The following is an 8354-nucleotide window of genomic DNA, read 5'->3' on the forward strand; positions in this document are numbered from 1 at the left end:
GCGTGCCCGGCGCACATGCACTGTAGTTGGCGGCCTGAAAGCACTAGTTTGCACTTTCAAATCCCCCGTTTACAAAAGCTCTCGCGAGAGCAGCGCTAAAGCGCTGGCTCAGGCGATACCTAAAAACTGCTGGTGCTTAGCACTAGTGAGACCCGGCCCACTTAAAGCCCTGCATATTGGGGAAAGTGTTGTAGAATACTGATAAAGGTAAAATAAACTGCATCTTGAACAAGTAATACATTTTTTGTGGTTTTGAGATCTTACTTTGGAGTGAGAGTAAAGAATGCTAAATTGCAACATTTGATGGTCATAAAATGTCTGTCTACCATCTATGCTTCAAGGAAGGACAATGGGAGAACCGTATCCATATCTACCTGTCCATGGGACAGGCTGCTTCTTGAATCTACTTGTCCTGTAAAAAAAAATCTGCTTGTCCCTCGTTTATACATAGTGTGATGACAAATTATGGCAGCATTCTCATTATATAATAGCTCTGATAATAGCCTCTCTGATTATGCTAGGGCTCATACTATAGTACGGTTTGAATACCAACCATTCACTTATTTGACCACCTTTCTGCAGATCTACATACTGGGGCTGGAGTTAGCGTTAAGCAATAGGTTCCAGGGTTGGAATGCCCTTTTGAGTCTGTGCAAACCTACTAACTTGCATGTTTTAGGGATTTCACAAGCTCTACTCTAATATTTTCCCATACTGAGAAAGGTTGGTAACTTATTCCTGACAAGGGCAGAGGTAAAACTTTTTCCAAGAATGGGAAAAAAGAGGTTGGAGGAAAAGTGAACTTGTAAACTCTCAATAGATTTTCGCATGAGCAGATCTACACATACATATTTGCTCGTGCTAAAATGCATTTCTCAAATATTTTCTAGGAGTACCATTTCCTGGCCTTCTTCTGTAAATTCATGAAAGCCGTAAACCTGCATTAATGAAAGGGAATACACCGTGGGTGCACTTTTGTGACTTTCTTTAAGAATTGGGTCCTTAATTAAGTCCGGCATTAACCAAGACCTTTTGTTTTTATTAAAATTCTATCTATGTGACGTCTGGCTTCACTGCGAGTGACGGCATTCTACAAGTAGCATATCGGCACACACAGTAGTTTTGTTCAGTGCCAGGGCCTACTGTGGCAATTTGTGTTTTATGAGACTAAAAAATATTTTTACTTTTTACCAACGTTTGTTATAATGGTGAGGGCCCAGCAACTTTAACAAAAATAATTTTTTGCAAAAACATATTAAAAAAAGTACATGCATTGACAAAAAGAAAAGGTTAACCACCAATGTCAGACCTATTGGCTTTGCCAATGCTATTTTATTTTCATATTTCCTATAATCTTGTTGAAATTGGTTATAATGATTTTCCATTATGAATATTTTGGAAAATAATCGCATGTATCAACACATATTACTAAATGATACCTCAAAGAAATAGTACATAAAATTTCACAGAAGTATTTTTTTTTCCTTGTTGCATTTTTTTGTGAACCTTTTACTTTGAAAGCAAAGAATCATCAAACTTGCTTTTAACCCTTTCGATGCGCATGATGGAGCGGTTCCGTCATGCGCATCGGTCGCGCTGTGCGTATGACGGAACCGCTCCGTCACGGCCTCACCGCGCAACGAACCTTCAGCACGGCGCGGTAATCCGCGCCGCGCTGAAGGGGTTAAGCTTCTGGAAATATTTGCATCTACTCAGAGAGCATTCTGGGAGCATTATTTGTAGCCTCATATTGTTAAACTTTGCAAACGTGTGTACACATTTTTATACTGGAACCACTGTCAGTAGTACAGTCCGAGCTTAGAACATTTCGTAAGAGCGCACTCACCCCAAGAATAAATGCTTTGCATTAATGAACCATAAATACAAGTTCGAACAACTTTAATTACGGATATAAATATTACCTTAAGTGCAGACAATGCTCTTCCCAGATCTATAATGTGGTAGTGTAAATTGGCAGCCAAAGTTTTTGTGCTACAGGGGATTGTTATGCCTACTTGTCCCAAGGACAAAATAAACATGAAAATGTGTTTTCCTTGATCCCAAACATTATGTCTTGGGCATAAAACACTACATGTCTTTGATCTGTACCTATCCAAGCCGGAGGATTTCCTCTGAAAACAATCTTCCTTGATGAAAACAACTAGGTCCGAGTCAAATACTGAAAAACGTGCAGGGGAGTCCAAATCATGCTGCCCAACAACTCGGCAAGCAGTTAGTTGCCAAGGACAATCAGACTTTGCAGGCCTTTATCTTTGGTGCAAGCGGACAGCAGTTAAGATACTCAAATTGCATGATTTAGCAGCCAATTGTCTTTAAAAAAAAAAAAGGCAAATTGCGACTATGTGCGGATTTACGCTGGCTGAACAAGAACATTCTGGTGGATTGCCACCTGTTGACGAAAATTCAAGGGATGTTAATGGCAATAGGTAGAGCCTCATTTTTCCGTGATCGAATTAAAATTGGAGAACCATCAAGTTTCTTTGTAACCACGTTCAAAATATGTGACTATGTTTGTAACACCCTTTGGCGCCTTTACATTTCTGAGATCACCTTTTGGCTTAGCAGCAGCGGTTAGTGTTTTCCAGAAATTGATGGACTCTGTTTAAAGGCATCAGGGGTGTACAGGCATTTCAAGGCGAAATTCTGATTTATGGAAAGGACATCGCTGAACACCATGCCCCACTGTGACTGTTCTTGGTATTTCGAATGAGAGGGGTATGACAGTATCCAAAGAAAAGTGTAACTTTCTTGTAAAGGAACTAGACTGTTTAGATCACACCATTAATGTTGATGGCATAAACCCCAAAAAATCTCCTTGACGCCATCAGGAAGGCACCCCTGCCTACTGACAAACACTCACGGAGGTTGTTTCTAGGACTCCGTGAATAATATGCACGCTTTGCCCAAGGCTATGCTCTCTATGTTGAACCTTTGAGATGTCTGATTCGGAACAAGCATTTGCAATGCAATAGGTCTTGCGTTTGCGAGAGTTTAAGATATTGGCATCGTAAATGACAAGGTTTTTTATTTGTGTTTTCAAAACCAACACATACATAAAAGGCATTGCCAATAGTTCAAACTCTCGCAAATGCGAGACCACTTTCATAGTGACCGCGCCCCTTTCTTTAGACACTGCTCACCGTATTCAGGTTACAGCGAGCCGCGTCTAAAGAAAGGGACGTGGCCACAATTAAAGTGAAAGTACGTCACGGGACGCTTTTACCCAAAAAAAACCTAATAAAAACATTTGTTCACAAACAAATGGGTTTTTGGGGGTAAAAGTGCCTCATGTTGTGCTTTTACTTTATTTGTGGGCATGCCCATTTCCTCAAACGTGGCTCTCTGTAACCTGAATACTGCAGCAGCGTCTAAAGAAAGGGGCGCGGCCACTATGTAAGTGAAAGCATGGTAAGGGGGCTTTCACTGAAGAAAGAAAAAAAAAATCGTACTGCGGCCGCTAAGTTAAAGCGGACTGCGCTGCCAAATTAAATAAATAAGTGCAGCTGCTATAGTTAAAGCGGACCGAATTTAGTCATTAAAATAAAAGCGGGCAGCGTGCTGCTTGTAGGAAAGCACGTAGTGATTTGCATAATCATTGAAGAAAATAGTGCTCACAGCCTAGATAAAGTAGAATGTGTAACAACACAAGTAAAAAGTCCAATCCTCATGGGAGGTTAAAAATGCAGACAAGGCGGTACTAGGGAGAGACTACTACGCCTATTCGTGAATGAAAAGCAATGATTTAGAAAGGACAGTAACAGGAGTCAATTGAAGAGATGGGTGAATCTTCAAGTCCATACCCAAATACAGCATGCATCGCAGAGCAGCGCATTTGCTGCCCAGGCTTGACCTAAAAAGAAGTTCATTTGGGCAGAGGAGCAGGATAAAGCTTTTCAAGTAATTAAGGATAGGACTGTCACTGCACCAGCGTTACAGCCTTACTTCAGTATTGACAGGTGTGCTGTTATAGTGGATACCTGTTCTGTTGGCCTGGGTGCAGTACTTACTCAGTCACATTGTGGCAAAGAGCGAACTATAGCTTTAAAATTCACGTACCCTGAACAAATCTGAAACTCACTACAGAACAACTGAACAGATGTTAGCGGTAGAAAAATTCTAAATTTGCCTTTGGGGAAATAGTTTTGAATTGGTCACCGACCACAAACCTTTGATTTATCTGATGAATGGAAATGGAACGGATTCAGTCAGACTAGATAGGCTGCTATTTCAATTACAGGAGTATGATTTTAACGTGAGGTATATTTCGGGTGGGAACAATTACAGAGCGGATTGACTATCTTGTCTGCCTATTAGGAAAGTGTGTGAATGTGAGTTAAGTCAAGAACAGGAGTGTGCGGTGTCTGTCATGGATGCTTCACAACACACTATGGGATGTATCTCTGAGAATCAATGGATGTTCGCCTATGACAAGGACATGGTCCTTTCGGGGGTAAAAAGACATTTTAGAAGGCTGGCCACCGGTGAGAAATCTGCAGAAATGTATGGTGCCTTATGAACAAGTTTCTGCAAAACCGTCTGTAGAAAATGGTCTGGTTACTAGGTAAAATTGATTTATACCACCTGAAAGTTTGAAAGACAAGTTGATTTGTGTGACGCATGATGGGCATCCTGGAGTATCTGCAGATCAAAAAGTTACTTAGAAAATATTATTGGTGGCCAGGCATGGATGCTTGTGTTGAGCATTTTGTAAATAAGTGTCCGGAACGCTTGGTATCTGACAAGCACTGGAAACTCAACATACATAAGGCTAGTACTAATCCTCTACCTGAGCAACCTTGGGTCAAAGTGGCCATTGTATTTTACAGGACCGTTTCATAAGTTTCCACGGAACAAGACATTTTTGATTGTACCAGCAGATTATTATTCTAAATGGTTATCTTATGGATTTGTTTCTATGCCTACTACCGAGGCAGTTATTGAATTCTTAGAGAAAGTGTTCATTAATGAGGAAATCCGAAAAATACTTGTTTCTGACAATGGCACTCATTTTGTGCCCCAAAAAATGGACCATTTCTGGGAAAATATAAGATTAAGCAAGAAAGAACACCCCTTTACTTTTCGGAAGCCAATGGATTAGTAGAGAGATACAATAAATTCTTCAAACAAGGTATTCAAACCGCATTCACTTCCAATCTACCTGTACGCACATATCTGCATAAGAAGGTTTGGAGCTATCTGAACACACCACATTCCACCACAGGTTTCTCACCTTTCTTTTTACTGAGAGGAAGAGATGCAAGAACTAATCTTGCTCCCAGTTGGGCTGCTTTCTCTGGTCAACATTTGGCTGAGAAGGGTTTGAAATCTCACTCTAGTGTGGATGAATGTGTCACTGAGAATTTTATAAATAAATAAAAAAAAAAGGCCGAGCGTGAATTTGAGCAGAGTTCCTCAAATTTGATACAGGAGATTAGGTGTTGGTAAAAAAAAACGGTTAATGGAGAGTCAAATTTCTCATATCCTACTCAAATTGTAAGTCACATGTTCTGCTGTTTTGCTTAAAAATTGTGGATGCTGGAACAAAGGAGCGGTTGTAAGTATCAAACCATTCCAGGAGTTAACAGAGAAAAAGACGCTGGTTTATGAACGTGAGGGAAGTAGTTGCATTACATGGGATGTAGGTGTAGAGGTAAAATACTTTACTTCTGGCAGTGTTACCACAAATTCCATGTATCAGCCTGCTATTCATATTCCTGAATGTGTCAGTGTAAATGATATGAATCCATCTCAAACTCACACAGTCAAGTTACCAGGAAGCGAGTGATGAGGTTGAAGAGTCAGTGATCTCAGCACTAATGTTTCTACTTCTACTTCTGATTCCGCGGGCAATGGTACTAGAAGGAAAACTGTGTTGCCTGTAAAATACAATTATTATTTGCAATAAGTGATACTATGTACCCTCATTTTTCACTTTATTGCTTTTGTTGTAAAGCTTGGTTTGAACATTTCTTATCTTATGGTGTATGTATTCTCACTCTCTTGTTTTGTTAAGAAAGAGAGATGTATTGGGGCTTTGCATTATTCATATGCACATGTTCCTTATGTGCACGTGTCTTTATACATGTTTACTTTTGGCCGTGGATTATGTTGCCCCTGGTTGCTGCTGTCGTCTATCTGACATCCCAACTGCATGATAGGCTTGGACAGCAGCGTTTCGAGAGGCTCCTGCCTGCTCTTCGTGGGCGTTGTTATTGGACAACTCTCGACCACACAAATAACCCGTCGAGTTAGTTGTTCCAGTTCTGTTGCGTGCGATTACACTTTTTTCTACACTACACACACCGGCCACTTTCATTTTCTCTCTGCTTTACTGGGATTGACGGCGAGATGCTTTCTGTGGGCATGCTGCAGTATCATATCACACACACGTTTAAAAGGGCTTGTTTCATGTAAACAAATGGGGAAAAAACAGCAAATGACCCTACACCACCCTTTTTGGACCCAAAAGTAAATATTTCGAATAAAGGTGCTCGGAGATCATTTCTTTCACGGTGTGCGCTTTATAAAGTCTCTTGACCCAAAAGAGAATATGAAGGAGAGAGAAGCTGTATGCAAGTGCAAAACGAAACCGGTAAAGACGTGCACATGGATTCAACGCACGCGGTGTGCAATTGAAGCTCTCTGTCCAGGATAAACTTTGGCTGTCAGAACCCAATGATTGACCCACAGACACTAAACCCACAGAAGGGAGGAGAGTATATACACTGGCGTTGACTGGATGATTCAATTGGTTGGTAATCTCAGACGCTTCTGATAGTGAACAATCCACTGTTGGGTTGTAATACAGCATATACAATAAACAGGGTCGAATGGCCTCGCACAGACATAAAAATACGTTCAAGTACAAGCAGTTCTGTATATGCAAATGACCAGTGAATAATGAGGATTGTTGTGCGCACACCAATGTATGTATGGCCTACACTCTGGAAAATAAGGTGTGCCTGGAGACAGCAGTCGGGAGCAGTTGTAGAGGGGGAAGTGAACTGGCCCGAGGGTGGGGGGTTCGGACGTGTGCATCGAACGGGGTGACCTTATCCTGCCAGGCGTGAGGCACGCTGATGGCATGGGAGACACAGATGCCGGTAAAAAGGGCTACTATGATGATGGCGGAGGGGGGGGGGGGCATACGAGATACGATGATGCTTGCTCATTGAAAGATGCTGTGAATGATACTTCATTGTTGGTAAACCACTGTAACGATGATAACGGTGGTATATTGATCTCGAGTAAGAGTAGTATGCGGATACCAGCTTGTTGTACAATGATGTTGGTGTAGTAAATACACTGCTGCTTGCCAAATGTGCACTAGAAATGGCACGGATGGTAATGATAAACTGATATGATTCAAGTACATGGGCGCACTGATGTTGGTACGAGGCATGCTAATGTTAGTAAGGGTGGCACAGTGATGCTAATCGCAGGAAATACTGATGCTGTCAGATGATGTACTGGTAACTCCATGCTGGTAGGGAAGGTTGTAAAACTGCTGCAGGAGGGGTATGCAGAACCTGGATGGGTGACAGCGATTGGGAATGCCCTGAAAAATAATGGTTACCTGTTGTCCTTCATACGGCCCTGGGTCCTAGTGCCTCCCACAGGGCTCGTGGCTCATGCTGAGTGAGTCGGGCTTCCCTCCTCCGTTCTCGGCTGGCAGCAACTCAAGCACGCACCCCGAGCCGCCGCCAATGCTGCTGGAGGAGCCCGGGAGGAGGCGCGGCTTCTCCCCCTCCCATGGAGTCCCGATGGCTGAGCCTGGCCGGGGCGGGAGGAGGAGGGTCGGCGCGGACTGCTTTGCTGGACTCTCCCCCTTGTCCTCCAATTCGCACTATAATGCGGGCTTTGATTGGTCGCAGTGCCGAAGCTGCCAGCGAACCAGGAACTGGCAGCATCACCCCCACGCGCCCACCGGCGATAGCATCATCAGAGGAGCGGCGTGAGGGGAGGGGGAGCGGAAGCAGGGTCAGAGTGCCGTGAGGCGCGGTGCAGCGCGCGGGCGCCTGTGTCACGAGTTTATTCCGTCACGGCCCCGCTGTACGGGAGTGGCGGTTTGTCCCCGCGCTAGTCCCTAGACCTTGATCCTGTGCTGCTCATCTCCAGGCTACAATCTCGCGGGTAGCTCATTTCCACGGTTCTGCCCCTGAGGTGCAGAAGCTCATTTGGCTCTCTTCCACGCAGCTGCTCATCCTCTGTTCCTCGGAAGCGGCCGCTTACTCTCGAGGTTTGCTTTTGGGAGCAGCCGTAGGCAGTCCCCGGTTCGAGCCAGCGTCTTCGCAACCTTAGTCTCTTGCAACGACGCTTTTTTCGGCTATGGC

General features: G+C 43.4%; 1 protein-coding gene across 1 annotated transcript in view; it reads right to left on the reverse strand.

Annotated features, from left to right (window-relative positions):
• Positions 1–8148, reverse strand: part of LPGAT1 (lysophosphatidylglycerol acyltransferase 1) — a 601684-nt gene extending 593536 nt beyond the window's left edge. The window contains exon 1 of the mRNA XM_085612858.1: positions 7598–8148. The gene's annotated coding sequence lies outside the window, so the exon portion shown is untranslated. The remainder of the gene's footprint in view (positions 1–7597) is intronic.
• Positions 8149–8354: the final 206 nt, after the last annotated feature.

The sequence above is a fragment of the Triturus cristatus genome, chromosome 6 (genome assembly GCF_964204655.1).
Source record: "Triturus cristatus chromosome 6, aTriCri1.1, whole genome shotgun sequence".
NCBI classification, from domain to species: Eukaryota; Metazoa; Chordata; class Amphibia; order Caudata; family Salamandridae; genus Triturus; species Triturus cristatus.